Source organism: Vigna umbellata, chromosome 7 (assembly GCF_029865625.1).
Source record: "Vigna umbellata cultivar VRB3 chromosome 7, Vumbellata_1.0, whole genome shotgun sequence".
Lineage (NCBI taxonomy): Eukaryota > Viridiplantae > Streptophyta > Magnoliopsida > Fabales > Fabaceae > Vigna > Vigna umbellata.
The window spans coordinates 40,337,479-40,357,799 of record NC_142171.1 but is presented as its reverse complement, the minus strand read 5'-3'; the positions used below and the strand labels follow the sequence as shown (position 1 = coordinate 40,357,799).

The 20,321-nt window shown below is 35.5% G+C and overlaps 1 pseudogene across 1 annotated transcript; it reads left to right on the top strand.

The window, feature by feature from the left end:
• The first annotated feature begins 1,472 nt into the window (after positions 1-1,472).
• On the top strand, positions 1,473-5,221 carry LOC124841356 (uncharacterized; annotated as a pseudogene). The gene is made up of 3 exons (XR_015780956.1): positions 1,473-2,535; positions 2,647-2,997; positions 4,634-5,221. The product of XR_015780956.1 is annotated as an uncharacterized LOC124841356 (transcript).
• Positions 5,222-20,321: the final 15,100 nt, after the last annotated feature.

Genomic DNA, 20,321 nt, shown 5'->3' with positions numbered 1-20,321 from the left:
TAAATTTTATTTTATTTTATTGATAAATACAATTTTATCAATGGACTCTCTCTTTTTTTTTTTTAACTTTGAAGCTTTTTTATAGATTAATTACATTTATTTATTTTCAATTGTCATTTTTTCATATTATGTATTCTACTATTTATCTTAAAAGTATCTTATATCATTTAAATAAAAAAAGCATACTTTTTAAGTAGACATTATTTCAGCTTGTTAATCGATGACTATTAAAAGATAATGTAATGTATAAAAAACTAATATGTCATTATTAAATTTTATGTAGTAAAAGAAGTCAAAACAAAAGAGGAGTAACATATGTCTAAATTATGATAACAAAGTCTTATCTTACTTTATGTAGAATGGAAGAAAAGGAAATTTAATATATAAGTACAATGGGAACACGAAAACATTAAGGGTGATCACGAGGGTGGCGTGGCGAATTTAGTACCTTTTTATTCTCGAATGTAGTTCTAAAAATTAAAATTTACTACAAATACAAGAATTAAAATAATAAGAAATCATGTTATAAAAAATATAAAAGGAAATTCGAAGTTATAAATATATAATATTAATGCAAATATGTAGTTATATTTATTCATACAATCTTATGTAATCATAAAAAGTTATAGTAAAGGAGTTAATGAGTTATGGGACAGAGCCACTCACTTTCACGTTATTTAATAAAAATGTATTCACTAAACTTCATTAATCTGATAATGCAACCTTTTTCCGCAAGTCAGAAAAAAAAATGTAAAAATAGATTTAAATGACTCAATCCAAAAATACCTTTTTATAACGTCCGTTATAATAGATTGTTGATAGATAATGAAAATAAAACATATTATAACGTAATTTTGTAAATTAATTATAATATAAAACGTGATAACAAATTTGTAAATAAATTTAAAACATATTATAAAAATATTTTAAAAATAAGTTATAATATCTCCTCGTTTTTCATTTTTCACATTTCCCGGTTTCATTTCAACGTTCCCTCTCGTCTCGTTCCTGTGTCTCTAAATCTAAACCTGTGAACGCTCCTATTATCACGTTCCCCTCTCGTTCTCTCTCGTTCCCTCTCATCTCTAATTTCTCGGCACTCCTCCCTCCAAACACTCCGGGAACACTCGCCCGTGCTTTCACCAGCTCCAGTGCACCACTTCTGTTTTTTTGAGTTTTCGCATTTCCAAAACCCTAATCACGAATTCGGCTTTTGCACCAAAGTAGGCAAATATGCCTCTAATATTACCAAAATGGGCAAATTCAAACCATATTACGAAAATGGGGAAGTCGTGAGGGGCCCAAACGACTTCAAATGAAGAAGTCGTGCCCCTCCTGCACGACTTCACACTGTTCATAGCAACAGTGTTGAAGTCGTGCACCCCAAAAACGACTTCTGGGTCCTGTAATCGATTACCATTTTTTGGTAATCGATTATACAATGTTGAAATCCTGACCCCTGCAAGACTGAAAATGGACGAGCGTTCAATGCAAATGGACGAGCGTCCACTTCTCCTGCCGAGCGTCCACTTTTGGTGCAAGGCGGAAGAGACGCTCGTCCAGGCAGAAGCGGACGCTCGTCCAGGCAGAATAGGACGCTCGTCCAGCCAGGCAGAAGAGGACGCTCGTCCAGCCAGGCAGAGAGAACGCTCGTCCAGAAAGCTAAGAGGACGTTCGTCCATCTAGCTAAGAGGACGCTCGTCGAGATGCGCTCACTGGACGCTCGGCAGGAGAAGTGGACGCTCGTCCATTTTCAGTGAACGCTCGTCCACATACAGATCGTCCGCGCCCGGGCGCGCGATTCTTTCAGAAAGTTTCAACACTCTGTAATCGATTACCAAATCAATGTAATCGATTACAGGATCCAGAAGTCGTTTTTGGGATGCACGACTTCAACACTGTACCTATGAACAGTGTGAAGTCGTGCAGGGGGGGCACGACTTCTTCTTTTGAAGTCGTTTTGGCCCCCCACGACTTCACTTTCGGTCAAATTTTGCCTATTTTGGTAATAAAGAAGGCATATTTGCCTACTTTGGTGCAAAAGCCCACGAATTCACATTGAAACCACATTGGGGTGGTGAAGAGGTCAATGTTTGGTGGCGGAGGGGAGGACGCGTTGGCGGCGCGGCTTGGCATGGTGACGCCGTCGCTGATGAACCCCGCAACGTCGTTGGTGATATCCTGGGAGGTGTCAGCGGCGGTGAGGGAGGAGAGGGGACCCGCGCAGCCGCAGTGGAGTCAGCAGGAGACGCGGGAGTTCATAGCGATACGGGCGGAGATGGAGAGGGACTTCACTGCGTCCAAGCGGAACAAGACGCTCTGGGAAGTGGTGAGTTCGAAGATGAGGGAGAGAGGGTTCAGGAGGAGCCCCGAACAGTACAAATGCAAGTGGAAGAAGCTCGTTAATCGCTATAGGAAGATCATTTTATTCACCCGATCTTGGAAGAAGACAACCTTTAGGTGAGGGATTGGAGAGCTGGCGTGGTTTCTACCAGAGTATTCGTCCAACTCAGATGGGGTTGTCACTGAATATTGGTAAGTAACACCAAAATTTGGATCCATCTTTCTTTAATCCTTTATTCATTTTTATTAAACCCGTTATATCAAATAAATTTTATAATCTAAATAGTTCCTTTGGATATGCAGATATGTCCTCCACTGCTTTTATTGAGCCACTGCCAGTTATAGATTTTGTTACCCAATTGCTGAATAGAGATGTTTATGCTCGACCTGTGTCTGATGCTGATCGAGTGAAGGTTAGATCTTGTAGTGTCCTTTTTGATATTGCCATCTATGATGAAGATTATCTTTTGGTTTGATTAAACTACCTACTATTTGTTTAACACGATAGTAATGCACCACAGCCATACAGAAATAAAGAGAACATGAGCAGCAGAGTGTTGGAAGTTTCAAAGCAAAGTGACAAAGGGAAGAGAAAATCTGGACTTCCAGAGGCCCCAACTAATCTGTTTGATGATAGCAAATGAGGCTTATCAACATGCACTAGTACAAAATATACTTTTAAACTCGCACAATAGACCTCTTTTTATACAAAACCGCTGTCTATTCAGACACGGTGGCAGTTTGCTAATTAATGAGACATTATAGGCCTCGGTTCAGACGAGACCGGTGTCAAAAAGAGATATTACTTCGGTTGTAAAGACAACCGGTGCCTAAATATTAGTGTCTGACGCAGTTTCTGACGCGGTTAAGAGGAACCCGAGGTGAAAGAACTATACGACACCGGTTTGTGGGAAGGACCGAGGCATAAGCCTCTACTGCTCAGACCCGAGGCATATAAGCCTCTCTTTTTTTCCCCAAAATTTTCCCCAACTTAACCTAATCTCCCTCCGCACTCTCGCCTCCCCTGGCTCTCCCTCCCTCCCTCCCTCCCCTGGCTCTCGCCTCGCCTCCCCTCCCCTCGCTCTCGCCTCCCCTCGCTCTCGCCTCCCTCCCCAGGCTCTCGCCTCCTCTCGCTCTTGGATTCTTCTCTCCCTCCATTCCATTGCCGCTTCTTCCTTACCCCCACGAACCTCCCACAACTAAACCACACCACGCCACTGCCAGCCCCAGATCTGCCACCGTTTCCGTAAAGAGCACCCGATGAAGAGGAAGGAGAGGCATCGCGCAGTCGGCGGCGGCGGAGGAAGAGCAGCGCGCGACAGAGGAGTGGACAATCTCCGATGAGATGCGGCGGCTGGAGGAGAATATCGGAGAAGAATGGCGCGAGGATGAGGGCCTTGTGGCGGAGGCAGATGCGGAGGGCGCGGGGGCGAATGCGGAGGGCGCGGAGGCGAATGCAGAGGATGTGGCGGAGGAGGAGGAGAAGCGACAGAGGCAGCGGTGATGGCGGAGGCGGATGCGGATCCAGATTTCATTTCTTTTTGTCCAGCTTGTGCGGATCCAGAAGCTTTTTTGTCCAGATTTGATTTTGTTTTGATTTGTTTGGTTCCTTTGTTAAATTGAATTTGACTGTTAAATTGATTTGTTGAATTGAATCTGAGAAGCTTGAGGCACCAAAATGATTTTTGTCAAGAAGCTTGAGCAAGTGTCTGTCTGATTCTTCTATCAGTGTTTCATATTTTCACTCATCCTTCATCAATGGCACTCTCAGTTTGCAATGTTGGCCCCTGGAATGAATTTTCCTTTTGCGGCATGCGTGGTGTGGTACGGTGTGAGTGGGAAGGTGAAGATGGGTCCTCTGAGTGTGTCTCCCATGGGGTTTGGAACTTCCGTGAACCTTTTTTCAAATGCCAAAACCAAAAGATTTTGTGTAATGTAAAACAAATCTGCACCATGGGGCACCAAAATGATTTTTGTCAAGAAGCTTGAGTGAGCAAAGAGAGAAGCTTGAGTGAGCAAAGAGAGGCACCAAAATGATACGAGTGGCTAAAGAAGAAGAAAAAAAAAATAAAAAATGGACCCTACTGCCTCGGTTCAGGCTCCAACCGAGGCAGTACAGGAAGAGAAACGATTTCGGTTGTCAGAACCGAGGCCTAATCGTATTATTATATGTCCCGTTTCAAAACCGAGGCATAAAGTCCACTGCTTTTTACCTCGCCCGAATATGCCTCGGTTCAGGAACCGGTGCCTATCAGCGAAAATAACCGCTGTCGTTTCTCTTTACTGTACTAGTGATGCTTCACTTTTCAGTTTCCTGGGGGTTCTGATCTCTTTCTCATTGTATTCTCTTTTGTTTTAATCAGCTCAATCATGTTTGCAACAACTTTCATTGTGTGGAAAGTTGGTGCAATCCATTTCAATGAGTACTGAGATGTTCTCTTTAAGAATTCAACATAAATGTAGTTTAGAAAAGCTTCAGCTGCTTCAGACTTCATCAACTCATGCTGTTTCTTAATCATCAGTTTTTCATTTCTTAGGTGCTCAGATCTTTTTCTCAAGTTAATTGTTTTTATCATCATTATTATTTTATAAGCTAGGAAACATTTAATTCAGGGTGGACGTAGAAAACAATATATAATACTCAACATTATACCTGCCATTTTATCATTTTCTTGGTATTTTTTTATTAATTTTGTTCTTTCTTTTCAATTCTCATAGTATAGTATTGTTGCATTGAAAGATACAAAGTGGCCGGCATTTACTTTTTTTTTTTGGTTTTATCAAAAAATCATATCAGTAATTAATTTATGCAATACAATAAAGTATTGTTGCACAAAATAGTCATTATCGACAAAATGTTTATTGTCATATAGCCATAACAAACACATTATTATGATTATTTGTATGTGTCACCTGTATAAAAGGTAATTATCTTATCTAGAATAAAATCTTACTGTTTAGACTTAATTATACTTAGTGAATGATTTTAAATCTTTCCTTAATCATTTTTTTTTCAAATTTAATCATTTGATTTGTTAATTAATTTCTATAATTTAATTCTTCCATTACTTCACTTTACTTAAAATGATGCATTTTTTTCATTTATATTCAAATAGTTAGTAGCTGGAATAAGATCCTTATGCCCAAGATTTTTCGTTAAAGATAGATTGATGTGTATTCTATCAAGGGTTAAATATGTTTTTAGTCCTTAAACTATTGGCCGTTTCTGGTTTTCATCCTTGTTTCAAAGTAAGGTATAATTTGGTCCTCATTCTTTTCGAAACGTTCGTTTTGGTCCTCGAAAACTAAACACTGTTTAAAAATTTGGTCCTCATTTAGCAACAAATGAGGACTAAAACCAAAATTCCGAGGACTAAAACGAACGTTTCGAAAAGAATGAGGACCAAATTGTACCTTACTTTGAAAGAGGGACGAAAACCAGAAACGACCAATAGTTTAGGGACTAAAAACATATTTAACCCTTCTATCAATAATAATTTGTAATTTTTTATTCTAATTATTTAATATTTCAATTTTATTTTATTTTTAAGATTGTTTAATTAAGCTTATAATTTCTTTAAGAAGCATTAATCCATTCTAGTTATCAAATTAATCATGTCATCGCTAAGTAAGTGGTACCACGACAATTAACTATGTGTCAGACAAAAAGTATAAAATATTGTGTTTGGATGATATAATTTAGAAACATAATTAATTTATTTGAAAAATTAAATTTTTTTCAAATTAGAATCACTTGTTTAAATAAATAAAGTAATTAAAATAAAAATTCAAATTTAAAATATTTTGAATGGTATTTCAAATGAATAAAATAGAATAATTTTAAAAACTCTAAAATATATAAAAAAAGTTCAAATTTCATTCATTTTCACTTTATTTATGGAAATTGAGTTGAGTTAGTTTAGACCGAAGACTTAGACAAATAAACTTGGGCTAAAGAGAAAATCAAGTCAGTTCAAACTAAAAATCCAATTAAGTCGTTCCATTTCCAAAGTCAAATTGATTCGATACGGATTGAAGTTTGAGATGAATTGACTAGAGTCGAATGTCAAGTCGGTCTATTTGGACCAAAAGTTGAGATGGGTTGATCAGGCTAAAGGTCAAGCTAATTTGGCATAAATCGAAGATCGAGCCAAGTTGGTCGGACTAAAGGTCGAGATGAGTCAGCTAGGGCTGAAGTCATGCCGAGTCGGGTCAGATCCAAAGTCAAGTCGAGTCAATTGAGACCGAAGGTCGAGCCGAGTCAACTTGAGCCGAAGGATAAGTCGAAAGTCGAGCCGAGTTAGCCTGTGTTGAAGCTTGAACCGGGATGATTAGGGTTGAAAGTCGAGTTAAATCAACCCAAGTCAAAAAGCAAAGTCAAGTCGGCATGTGCCGAAAGTCGAGCCTAGTTGGTTAGAGTTGAATGTTGATTCGAGTATACTCGAGTTGATGGCATACACCCTAGCCATGACCGAAGTACATTCAAGAAGAGCTAGAGTTATCTATGGAAGGTGAAACAAAGCTCTTTCTCTAGGCAATCATGAAGTATTTATAGACCCTGTATTAAGGATCTAATAGTATACGATATCTTTAAGGTCTTGTATTAAGGGCAAGTAGTGTAGGGATTGTAACCATATCTTGGTGGAGAATGTCCCACTGTGAGACATGGTGGCCATGTGACAAGTTCTTAGTGAAGAGTTTTCTTACAGAGGTAGTGACCATGTGTTATTCTTTAAGTAGAGAAACTTTTTCTAAAATGGATTACTACATGACACTCTAAACGTGGAAAGTTCTTAGGATTTTGGTCTACTTTGGATACACCTTCCTTTATAAATAGATGTGTCTCTCCCTTTATAAAATCACTTGATAAATCATAATGTTATGCTACCAAAACCATTGTGCATCCATATCTTGTCTTAAGTCAAGGCTAGAACATCCCATGAGGTCCCTCTAGCCACCCTTTTCTAAAGTTGACCCAACCTCTTAAGAGATTCATCAAACACCTCCATTCAACCACAAATACTCACCAAAACCGTGAGTACCACCTCCAAAACCGTGAGGTTCACCACCATATCCATAGCTTCCACACCACTTCCACCTTTGTAGCTGATGGACAAATTTATGATCACCAAAATATGATGTCACAAACTTGTTTAACAATTGGCAAGTATGACCGAATCGTTTCAAGTAATAAACTCGGTAAGACCAAGTATCGTTCTCCCAAAGGACTCACGGCCTAGTTTAGTTATGTGATTTGTTGATTAGCTAAGACTTAAGAACAAAACAAGTGGAGTTTAATATGCAAAAGACGAAAATAAACATGTATGCATGAGGTTGATCAATGGCTAAAACAAAAGACAAGCACTTTCAATGAAATATATTGATGAATATGTTGTTGGGGGTCAATTTCATCTTATCCACTCTCATATATTTTAGGAATTCAACATTCAAGTCATCATTGTTAATGCCACTCTCTAAATTACCTTTCAAGAAGGCTTCTCCCTAATTACGAGTTCATACAATTCCTAACATTCCTAATAATTAGTTTTTTTAGCACAGGAGCTTAAGGCAACCAATATACTATTGGGAGAAATTCCCCGGATCTAGACTTCCCCGTACGTTCTCGTATCGACAAAATCAATAATCATGCATTGAATGAGTTAAACAAAGCAAGCATTAAGCAAAGAGGAAAAACCCTAACTAATGATGAAAGAAAGCATAAATCTTAGATTAAGATGCAAGCACAAATTCCATATATGAGAGCTTCAAAAGATTACATTGATTCCCCAACAAACATACAAGGTTTAGTTCACCATATTCATGGTGAACCTAGATGAACAATAATGAAAGAATGAAGGATAAAACCCTAGAAAGGTGAAGAGGTAGCCTGAGCATCCAAGATCCTCCTTCAAAAGGGTGGAAGAGAGAGTGTTTGCTTCGTTTCTACCAAAGATACAAACCCTAGGACGTGCAAGTCCTTAAATAGGGCATAAAAATAACATAAAACAAGTCCAAGCCCATAAAAACAAAAGAAAACGGTCCAAGCCCACTTAGAATGGTGCTCAGCGGTATTTTACCGCTGAGCGGTACTAGCGCATGATCCATTTTGCCCCCAGCTGCTGTTTTGCCCCTCAACGATGATTTCAGCACCCGAAAAGTGTCGGTCAGCGGTATTTTTCCGCTCAGCGCCACTCGGTTCAGACTTTTTCTGCGTTCTGGTTGGTTTTTCAGCATTCTGGTTGACTGGTTGACTTTTCTGGTTTCTGGTTGACTTTTCAGCACTCCAATCATTCGGTATTTCAACTCTTCTTTCAAATCATTCAATTAGCCTACAAAATCAAGGGAATCTTGCACAAAACCATTAAATTCACTTTCAACTCTCTTATTCTCAAAACTAAAGCAAAAATATGAGTTCAAGCTAGTTTCTAAGTCTTAAAGGTTGCTTTTGGTATCAAATTTAAGCATAAAAATAACGGTTTTTCAACTGTTATCACAACCCCAAACTTAAAACTTTGCTTGTCCTCAAGCAAACAAGATGTAACTCAATCTTCCATCAATCCATATAATGGTTCACCACATTCAAAAATCCTTCTTTCAAGACAAGTAAATACTCAATTTAGCTCATCATCAAGACTTCAATCAAGATGTGCACATGCTTTTAGTGATCACTCAAACACATACTATCCAACAAATGCTATTTTCATGAATGATCAATTAACTAAGCAAAGATGTTCTTATGTGTTCATGGAATCTATCCTCACTAGATAAAGTGTTTCACTCAAATCAACAAGTGTATAGGAGATATTCACTCATTCACTCTACTATTACAATATCACATGAATCAACTTTGCCTTTCATTTAACCACAATCAAAAACACTTACCAGCAAGCATCATCACAAGGACTTTTCTATGGCTTATAACGTGGCTGGGCTAACAAGAAAATTGGTTTTTTTAGATCACAAAACCCTTGAGTTAAGAGAAACATATAAACACAATCATTCTTATTTATTCCCAACTTTCTTTTGCATTGAGCTTTGCTTTTTCTTTTCTTTTCTTTCTCTTTTTCTTTTTCTTTTCACATACTTAATTATTAGCTCTTAGCTCAATGCTTTCAATTTCCCTTTCTATTTTCCAACAACCCCAAACTTGAACATTTGTCAATACCACAAAATATTTTCTACTTAACTCAAGGTAAAGCTTTTCAACAAGGGTTTTCAAATCATGTTCAAGGCTAGAGGTTCAAAGGATATAACACATAGTGTTCTCTTTTAGTGGGCTCAATTTATGAATTTGGCTAATAGAAGGGTTATCAACAAATGGCCTTGATCATATGATGCAAACAAGCAAGTAATTCAATCATAGAAAACCTGGGCAAAGTCATTCATGCTTTCGCAATAATAGTATTCAACAATAACAACTCTGGAGCTCAAAACCTCACATATAAGCTCATTCACATTCCACATATAACATCCTGCTTAGAATCATAATCACAATCACAACATCTTGCATTTGTTCACAATGCTTGTGAACCACCTGTATAAGCATATAATATGCACATTCTCAACATCAATCAATATCAAAGCATCATCAGGCATTACTTATCAAACAACAATCATAAGCAAGCCATCATAACAAACAAAATTTCCAATTGAGTACATCAAATCCTATTCTAAAAACATAAGTGATTGATAAAACAAATCCTACTCTAGTGCTTTGAAAAACTCAGCCCCATCAATGATGCTCTCTCCCAACCCCAAACTTAGATGGAAAACTAGTGAGAAAGTAAGTGGAAGGGAGATTTTCTAAAGAGGAATGAAAGGAAAAATGTACAGAACCTTTGGAAAAATGTTTAGGAGTGTGTGTGCAGAGAAGAATCTAAAAATAGAGGCCAAAGCGTGACTTAGGGTATAAAAATACCCTAATGGGCTCGGGTTCCACTAAGGGGCAACCTAAGCCCCTTTTACGATACCACCGCTCAGCGGCACTTTCGTGTTGTGCTTTTCTTCTTCCTAGCTTACCCTAGGTGCCTTCTACTCATGCCTCTCACTTGCTCCCTGCAATTAATTTCTCAAATCACTCAAACATTCAATCCCTATCATGCAACTAAAGCAGAATCAAAACAAACAATACAGATAAAATCAATCAACTGGGTTGCCTCCCAGGTAGCGCTTGTTTAACGTCACGAGCCTGACCCAAAATCCTCCAGCACCCTTTAGTAGATGCAAATCTTTCTTACCAACACCCATCAGTAGGTGTATACAAACATAGTATCCTTCAGTAGATACTCTTCCGCCTAACATCCATCAGTAGATGTAAACCCTGTAACAAACTTATAACAAAAACAAAAATACCCAAAAGTTCAAAATTACATCACCAAACCAAAAATTAAAAGTTCTTAAATCACTGGGTTGCCTCCCAGCAAGAGCTCTTTTAACGTCACTAGCTTGACCCAATAAAGCTCATGTTCCATCTTCTTTTTCTTCTTTCTACTGAACTTCTTCAGAAATTTGATCAAACCAGGAACCTGTTGCAATGTCTTAATCATAGGAACTTTAATCTCCAATTTCTTGAAGATTTCCATGAGGCACTTAAATTTCTTTTCCTTCCTATGATACTTCTTTGGATGAGGAAGAGGTTTTTCATATGATTCTTTCTTTTTTTCTCTCGTCCTCTTTTTCTTTTCTCTCACTTTCTTTTTTTCTTTTCTTTTTCTACTCACTTTCTCAATCTTCACACAAATTTTCTCTTCTTCTTTCTCTTCTCTCTCTTTTCTCTTTTCTCTCTCTTCTTTTTCCAACTCAACTTTTTCAACATTTACACTCACTAGCACTTCACACTCTTCCCTAGGGTTAACCTCAGTATTAGCCCCAAAATTTTTGTCAGGCCTTTCTTCCAATTGCTTGGTAATCTGACCCATTTGAATCTCCAAGTTCTTAATAGCGGCTTCAGTGCTCTTTTGAGAAGATTCAGTTTTCTGTATGAATTGCTGAAGAGTTTCTTCCAACCTTGTTGATCTTTCATTAAGTGTAGACATTTGTTGCCATAAGGTTGGTTGTTGCTGTTGTTGTTTGTGAAATGGCCCTGATTGTCCAGCTTGCCCACTTTGTCCTTGACCAATACTTGGGTGTGGTTTCCACCCTTGATTGAAGTTCCCCTGACAGTATGGAAATTGATTGGCCATGAAGTTAACATCCTCTAACGCTTCCACTGGAAAGGCGCATTGACCATTTATATGGTCACCACCACATAATTCACACATCTGTGGTTAATTAAACCTGTGCAACAGTCTTTAACTCGTTTGGCAGTTGTGTAAGTATCTTTGTGAGATTCTCCAATTGTTGAGTTAGTATCTTGTTCTGTGCAAGCAAGGCATCATTGGTTTGTAACTGTAGAACTCCTTTTTGTTGAATAGGAGCTCCTCTTTCACTGTTTAGTTCATTATCACTTGTAGCCATATTTTCAATGATTTTTGTAGCTTCCTCTAAAGTTTTCCATTTGATATTTCCTCCAGCTGAGGCGTCAAGCATCATCTTGGTTTGTGAACCAAGACCTCCAAGGAAGATTAGGACTACTTCCACTTCGTCAAATCCATGCGTGAGAGTCTTTCTTAATAGGCTTTTATATCTGTCCCATGCATGACCTAGTGATTCCTCCATGCCTTGCCTGAAAGATGAGATCTCTTGCTTTCTTTGTTGACCTTGGAAGAATTGAGTGCCCATATAGTCAAATTCTTGACCGAATTGCATCCTGCAAGCATTAGGCACAAAACTCTAGAAAATATTTGTTAGCACAAAAAGATAGAGAAGATACAAAGGATAAATGATAAGAAGATAAAAGATAGCAAGATAGAAGATAAAAACATACAATAGAAAAATGAAAACAGAAAATAGAAAAAAAAATAAAAACAGAAAACGAAAAAAAATAAAAACAGAAAACAAAACAAAATAAAATAAAATAAAATAAAATCTAATCAAATAAAATAAAATAAAATAAAATAAAATCTAATAAAATAAAATAAAATAAAATAAAATAAAATAAAATAAAATAAAAACAGAAAAAATAAAAATAGAAAAATAAAAACAGAAATTCAAAATTAAAGTCAAAGATAATCAATAATCACACAAATTAACTAGTTAAACCACGAGTCCCCGGCAACGGCGCCAAAAACTTGATGAACAAATTTATGATCACCAAAATATGATGTCACAAACTTGTTTAACAATCGGCAAGTATGACCGAATCGTTTCAAGTAATAAACTCGGTAAGACCAAGTATCGTTCTCCCAAAGGACTCACAGCCTAGTTTAGTTATGTGATTTGTTGATTAGCTAAGACTTAAGAACAAAATAAGTGGAGTTTAATATGCAAAAGACGAAAATAAACATGTATGCATGAGGTTGATCAATGGCTAAAACAAAAGACAAGCACTTTCAATGAAATATATTGATGAATATGTTGTTGGGGGTCAATTTCATCTTATCCACTCTCATATATTTTAGGAATTCAACATTCAAGTCATCATTGTTAATGCCACTCTCTAAATTACCTTTCAAGAAGGCTTCTCCCTAATTACGAGTTCATACAATTCCTAGCATTCCTAATAAGTAGTTTTTTTTAGCACAGGAGCTTAAGGCAACCAATATACTATTGGGAGAAATTCCCCGGATCTAGACTTCCCCGTACGTTCCCGTATCGACAAAATCAATAATCATGCATTGAATGAGTTAAACAAAGCAAGCATTAAGCAAAGAGGAAAAACCCTAACTAATGATGAAAGAAAGCATAAATCTTAGATTAAGATGCAAGCACAAATTCCATATATGAGAGCTTCAAAAGATTACATTGATTCCCCAACAAACATACAAGGTTTAGTTCACCATATTCATGGTGAACCTAGATGAACAATAATGAAAGAATGAAGGATAAAACCTTGATTATTGTTTCAGGTGCATGGGAGAAGAGGTAATAATTTTGTTTTCAATTGTTTCATCTGAATGTTAATATGGGTGAGAAAATTTTTAAAACTTGTTTTGCACACTTTATTAGACCTATATTGGATGTGTTTCCCGTCTTTTAAAATTGTTACATAATGAACACAACTTCAATTTTGAAGAATTCAAAACTAAAACTTGTAAGAACATCTCCTCATCATTAAATATCTTTATTAAGTAACTAATCGTGTTTTTATATCATCCAAATTCATTTTTAGAGTTTTGTCTTCAAAGTCTAAGTCTAATTGCTTAGATATCATCCCAAAGTAACTTCAGTCTAACCTAGCATGTCTTGTTTTTTCAGTTGGGTGTTGCTCCCTCCACCACCACAGCTTTCTCCCTCCACCTCCCCTTTACTATTTTGCCCCTCAGTAAAATTTTATTTTTAGAATTATTGTTTTTTAATTTTACTCATTTATAACATATTTCACTGATAACCTACGTAGTTCCTTGTATGAGTAAATATTTTTCTGCAAAGCTTAGTGATCGTGAAAAGAATTATCAAGCAATCTTCCTCTTGCTTTCGGTGCAGTACGTGGTGCAATGCGTTTGTGGTGTAATGTGCTTGTCGTGGTTCCTCTCCAGGTACGTAGTCATAATCCTTCCAATAATCCTAAACCCTAAACTCTAAACCCTAAACCCTTCCAATAATCCTTCCAATAATCTTTCCAATAATCCTTTAACCCTAAAACGTAAAATGAAAACGAAGCCTAAACGGATGACATCCTTCAACGGATGTCAACATCCGTTTAAGGCAAAACGGATGTCGACATCCGTTTCGCCTTAAACGGATGTTGACATCCGTTGAAGGATGTCATCCGTTTAAGCTTTGTTTTAATTTTATGTTTCTGTTATTATTTTATTAGATATTTTAATATTTTGATTTATTATTTTTGAATATCTTTTTAATGTATTTTAATAATGTATATTTATATTAGTTTATATTTAAATATTAAAATATTAAAATAATAAAATAATAAAAATAAAAAATTTTAACTTTAAGGATATAATTGGAATTAAAGATAATTGGGGAGGTGGAGGGAGAAAGCTATGGAGGTGGAGGGAGCAACACCCTTTTCAGTTTCGTTGAAATTTATTTAGTAATTTGGTGGTCCAATATCAAATGGGCTAGATTATTTATATCCAACAATTGTTTATTACCAACAATTTTCTAACTACACTCCACACTTTTTAAAATAACTATTTTACCCTTTCTAAAAGTGACTTCTGAAAGAATTTTCGGAACAAAATTTTCATTATAGAATTTCAGGCATGTTTTCGGAAATATAGGTATAAAACATTCTGGATGAGTCTTTCAAAATATTCTTTCTAGATTGAATTTTTTTTTTTTTTGGAAGGAGTTATTTCCTCTTCTTCATCTGCAATTAAATAAAGTGGTGATGATGATAGCGATTATAACAATGGTGATATGATGTAATGAAGAATGCTATTTTAGTCTCTTTCTATTAATATACATAACTTAATAATAATAAGTGTGGAGGAAGAAAATGGCCCAACAATTTATATAAACTTTTAACAAGACTTTATAGGTAGAAAAGTAAGTAAAAATAACTTATACTTCTCTGAACTAAAATTAATTTATACATTTTAACTTTTCTAAAAGTCTTTCTCATCTAATTTTTCTAAAACTAACTAAATTTCCACATATTAAAAATATTTGTTTATTTTACTTCTTTTATAAGTAGTACTTTCATTCAAACTGACTCGAAATCCATAATTATAGACTTATCATTTTGTCTTTGCATTGCTAATATGGATTAATAAAAAATTTAGATTTTCCTCATATTGTATCACATACAAGTAATCATTCCATTTTGTTTTTGTAATTCCAGTTAATACTTTGATATCTTATTATAACGTGAGTTTGAGACTAGTTCAATATAAAAAAAAAATATTTTAGCTTCAATCCAAGTGGGGAATGAATGATTAAGTAAATATATATTGAATTTACTGTGCTATTAGCAAAAGATGAAACCTAATTGGACAAGTAAAAAAGTTGTGACTATTGCTTCCTGCACCCTACAATTACTAATTGTATCTCACACTAATAGAAAAAAAAAACTATCTAATTGAAACGTATTTTATGTGTTCTTCAAAGCTCTTCGGAATGCATTTTATATACAGTGTTCTGAAAAAATTATTTTGAAAAAAAAAAAATATATATATATATATATATATATATATATATATTAGAAAGATTGTTCTAGAAATTCTATTGCAGAAATTTTTCTCTGAAATGTTTCTCATGCATTTTGGAAATCCTATTTCAGACTTCATTTGGGAAATCTTATAATGAAAATTTTGGAACACTTGTTCCGAAATATTTTCGGAACATGTAAAGTCACTTTTTTAAAACATAAAATTATCATTTTAAAAGTATTGGGGTATGTAAAGAAGTTATGGGGTGCAGAAAGTAAAGTATGAAGAGGTTAAATATTTTGCTTCTTGTTTTCAGTTTGTGAACTTTTTTTGTGGTAGGATCCAACTTTAAAAAAGACTCTCGACATTAAGTTAGGTTAAATCACTTCTGCAGTATTTAATTATGTGTTTTTTTCCTAGTTAAATCTTTATTATCGGTTTTCTCACTTTATAGTTCTTGAAAATGAAAAATTGACTTAATTAGGTCCCGTTAAATTGGCTTAATAAGATTAAGTTTTTTTATGACATGAGACGTTAATGTGGGCAGTTTTTAAACGTGACATTCACATAGCTTTATACGTGGAATTTGACAACATTTAACATTTTCTTGTATTATCATTATTTGATTTGCACTTAAAATATTATTTTTAAATTCTATTTATCTTATTTTTAATAATATTTTTCCCTCTGCAACAAAGTTCAAACAAAAACCAAACTCTAGACATGTAAGCCCAACTAAATTCAATCTGAACCAACCGTGATATCGTTGGGCCAGCGTGACTCCTCTCCATAGCTAAGCAAGGAGCCCAAAGCCACTACCATCAAGTCTAAAACGAGTCTGAATCAGTATCCGCCATTGCAGGCCACTTTAAAGGTGGAAACCACCACAAACAATCCTAAATACCAAACGAAAACGCAACCAGATCAAGAAACAAGATTTCCCAAACCAGAATTTGAACCCTCAAACATAATTTGAGAAACAAGAACAGAGCTCCTAAAAAGAATTCCCAAACCAAAAATCTCAATTTTAAGATAACAAAAAAACCTAAATTCCCAATTCGCAATTCTAGAAACCATAAACCCCAAAATTTTCATTTCGTAACCATCAAGAATCTCAATGGTGAATAGCATAGGCAAAAGGAAACCCTAAATCGTAACTCGGAACCCCAAAATTTTCATCTCGTAACCATCAAAGATTTGGGGGAAAATAAAATCTGAGTTGCGTGAATAGTGTATTAGAAAACTAATTTAGGGTTCACTTCAATTGAATCGATTGGAATTTTAAAATTACCTAGGATTTATAAGTAAAAGTAATTAAAAAGGAAAGTATTAATCCTAATCCGTTATAATTAAAAGCAGGTTAAACCACTCCCGCAGTCTCCATTTCAGAAATCCCTATTTTTAAAATATTAAATGTTATCAAATTCCACATATAAAGCTTTGTGAATGTCACGTTTAAAAAACTGTCCACGTCAACGTTCCATGTCATAAAAAACTTGACCTCATTAAGTCAATTTAACGACAAGGACCCAATTGAGTCAATTTTTCACTTTTAAGGACTAAAGTGGGGAAACCGATACCTACTTGAGAAAAATCCACGCATATAGAGACTACGAAAGAGATTTACCTTAAATTAATAATAAGTAGAGTAATAATAGTTGTGAATAAAAAGAACGACTTTTGTATTTTATTTTATTTTAATATCAGTGTATTTATAATTTATCGTCTAACAACCTAATAAATTTTCCTTGCAAAAAAGAAAATTGACTAAATGATTATTGTAAGTATCTTTTTTTCATTGGATTTTAGTTGATCTAGAGTGATAATAGTGTATTTTAGAAGATAAAATGGTGTTATCATTTTACTCTAAATATACTTATGTTGTTGAAAATAAATATATGTGTTGAGTATAATTTTAGTTTTAATAAGATTTTTTTAATATTTAATTTAATCTAAATTATTATAGATGTGAAGACTTAGAAAATGATATTTTAGAAGTAGTAGTGAGTTAAAAATAGTGAGACTTGAATATTTTAGGCTTAATAGCTTACTTGGTCCCTATGTTAAGTTGTTTTTCTAAGTTTAGTTCCCGGTTTTAAAAGTGCATACATTGAGTTCCAAAGTTGTAAAAATTGTATGAATAAAGTCTTATCCGTGAAGTTGGTAGCAACAGCGTTAACTCCGCACTGACATGGCTACATTTTTTTTCTCTCTCATATGTTCTTCCTTACATCTTTTTCTCTGTCTTTTCTATTCTTCTCAACATTAATTAAAAGCAGAAAGTGAGAGAACTATAACTTCGTTTTACGCCATCTTATATGTATCAAATAATGGGAACGAGTATTCTATGTTAACAATGAGATTTTCTGAAATAAAAAATAATATTTTTGCAGGAATAGTCTTAGATTTCAATTTTTTAAAGTATAAGAAATACATTATTAAAAGTTATTAAAAACTTTAAGACTCAATAAATAAAATAACGCACAGTATGTTTTTTATGATTCGAGTAAATCTAATTAATAAGTAGTTCATTAATAACAATTTTGTCTCCATTTTTTGTATGTTGTAACAATTCCACCCTTAGATGTTTATAGGTCATGAATAACAAATAAACCAAATAAATAAAACATGAAGCTCTCATATTCATGGTTACCTTTTAGTTAGGAAAAGGAGAAGTAAAAAATTTATAATTTCAATGACGCATAAACTGCTGGAAAACAAACACAAATGACTATTCAACCTAACTAAAATAATTTAATTCATTTACTATAACCACTTACCACAACCAAGAAAGAAGATATGGCAAGCTATATCCGTGTCTCCAATCTTCAACCATGCAACAATCTCCAACGGACCAAACTCATGTAACATTTGAATTACTCATGTCTGTTAATTGTGTCATCATCGTTTGGGAATAACCTGGTTGGGAATGCTGGATTCTTCATTTGGGCCTAAAATACTATTATTATTGCTTCTTGGGAAAATCACCTTGTCCTCAAGGTGATAGGTTGTGCGCAGCTCATTCCAATCTTCCCAAGTGGTGTCCTCTGGAGTCAACCCCAACCATTGCACTAAAACTAATTGATTAGGAGGGGATGTGGAATTATCCTATTTGGAATCCAATATAACCATAGGGGTGATCATAGGAATATTACCCTGCGTGGTTGCAGACAACTCACCCTGTTAAGTAGGGAAGGGACCATGATCAACCTTGAGCACAGAGCAATGAAAAATCAGATGAATTTTGGAAGATGAAGGCAGCTCTAGTCGATATGCGACAGGTCCAATTCGCTCCAGAATGCGAAAAGGGCCATAGAAGCGCTTACCTAGTTTTTGATAAGCAACACCCCTCACAGAATTTTGCCGATAGGGTTGCAAGCGAACATACACCCAATCATCAACCTGGTATTCCACTAAACGACGCTTTCTATCTTCAATTGTCTTCATCTAGTCCTGTACCTTTTGAAGCTTCTTTCGAAGAGCAACTAGCATTTCTTGGCGAGTTGTCAATAAAGAATCAACTGCTTCAACAGATGAAGTACCTGCCAAGTAATTTAGAATGGAGGGAGGCTCCTTCCCATATGTGATCTGAAAGGGACAAATCCTAGTAGCGGAATGAACAGTGGTATTATAACACCACTCTGTGACGCCCAAGTACTTTTCCCAATCAGTTGGTTTATTGTGCACCATGGAGCGTAGGTACCGCTCTAAAGACCTATTGAGAACTTTCGTCTGTCCGTCGGTTTCCGGGTGAAAGGAAGTGCTCATCCGAAGTTTAATGATGCACAACAAGAATAGTTCTCTCCGGAATTTGCTAATGAAAATTAGATCGCGATCTGAAACCAAACTGTGGGGAAAACCATGTTGTTTACAAACCATGTCTAAGAAGAGTTGTGCAACCTTGAATGACATGAACTGAGTGGGTAACAATCCGAAGTGAGTATCCTTGGAAAAGCGATCAACCACCACTAAAATGATTGTATTACCTTGAAAGAGAGGTAAACCTGTCATGAAATCCAAGGATAGGTCAACCCACGGCTCCAAGGGAATAGATAAAGATTGCAGTTGTGATAACAGCTGAAAAACTGTTATTTTCATGCTTAAAATTGATACTAAAAGCAACCTTTAACACTTAGAAACTAGCTTGGAATCATACTTTTGTTCATATTTTGTGAAATAAGAGAGCTGGACAAGTTTATGCTTGATTTCAGTGTTTTATGCCTGTTTTAAGGTGAATTTGGTGAAAGAAGTGAAGAAGGATAGAGAGGGAATCAGAAAAGACATAAAAAAGTGCAAAAGGAGAAGTCACAACTACCGCTCAGCGGCAGTTTACGCTGAGCGGCACTCAGAAACCCACGTTGGCTCCGCTGAGGGGTGAAAATGACGCTAAGGGGAAGAATCAACTTCACGCACTTACTGCTGAGCGGTAGTTTACCGCTGAGCGACACTATTTTGGGCTTGGGCCTAATTTTCTGTATATTTTAGAATAGTATATAAGCTTTAGGACGTCCTAGGGTTTGTATCTTTGGCTGAGACGAAGCAAATACTCACTTTTCCACCCCTTGAAGGAAGATCTTGGATGCTCAGGCTACCTCCTCATCTTTCTAGGGTTCTATCTTTCATTCTTTCATTATTGTTCATCTAGTTTCACCATGAATATGGTAAACTAAACCTTGTATTGTTGTTGGGGAATCAATGTAGTCTTGTGAAACTCTCATATATGCTTATTTTAAGATACATGCTTTCTTTCATCATTAGTTAGGGTTTTTCCTCTTTGCTTAAAGCTTGCTTTGTTTAACTCATTCAATGCCATGATTATTGATTTTG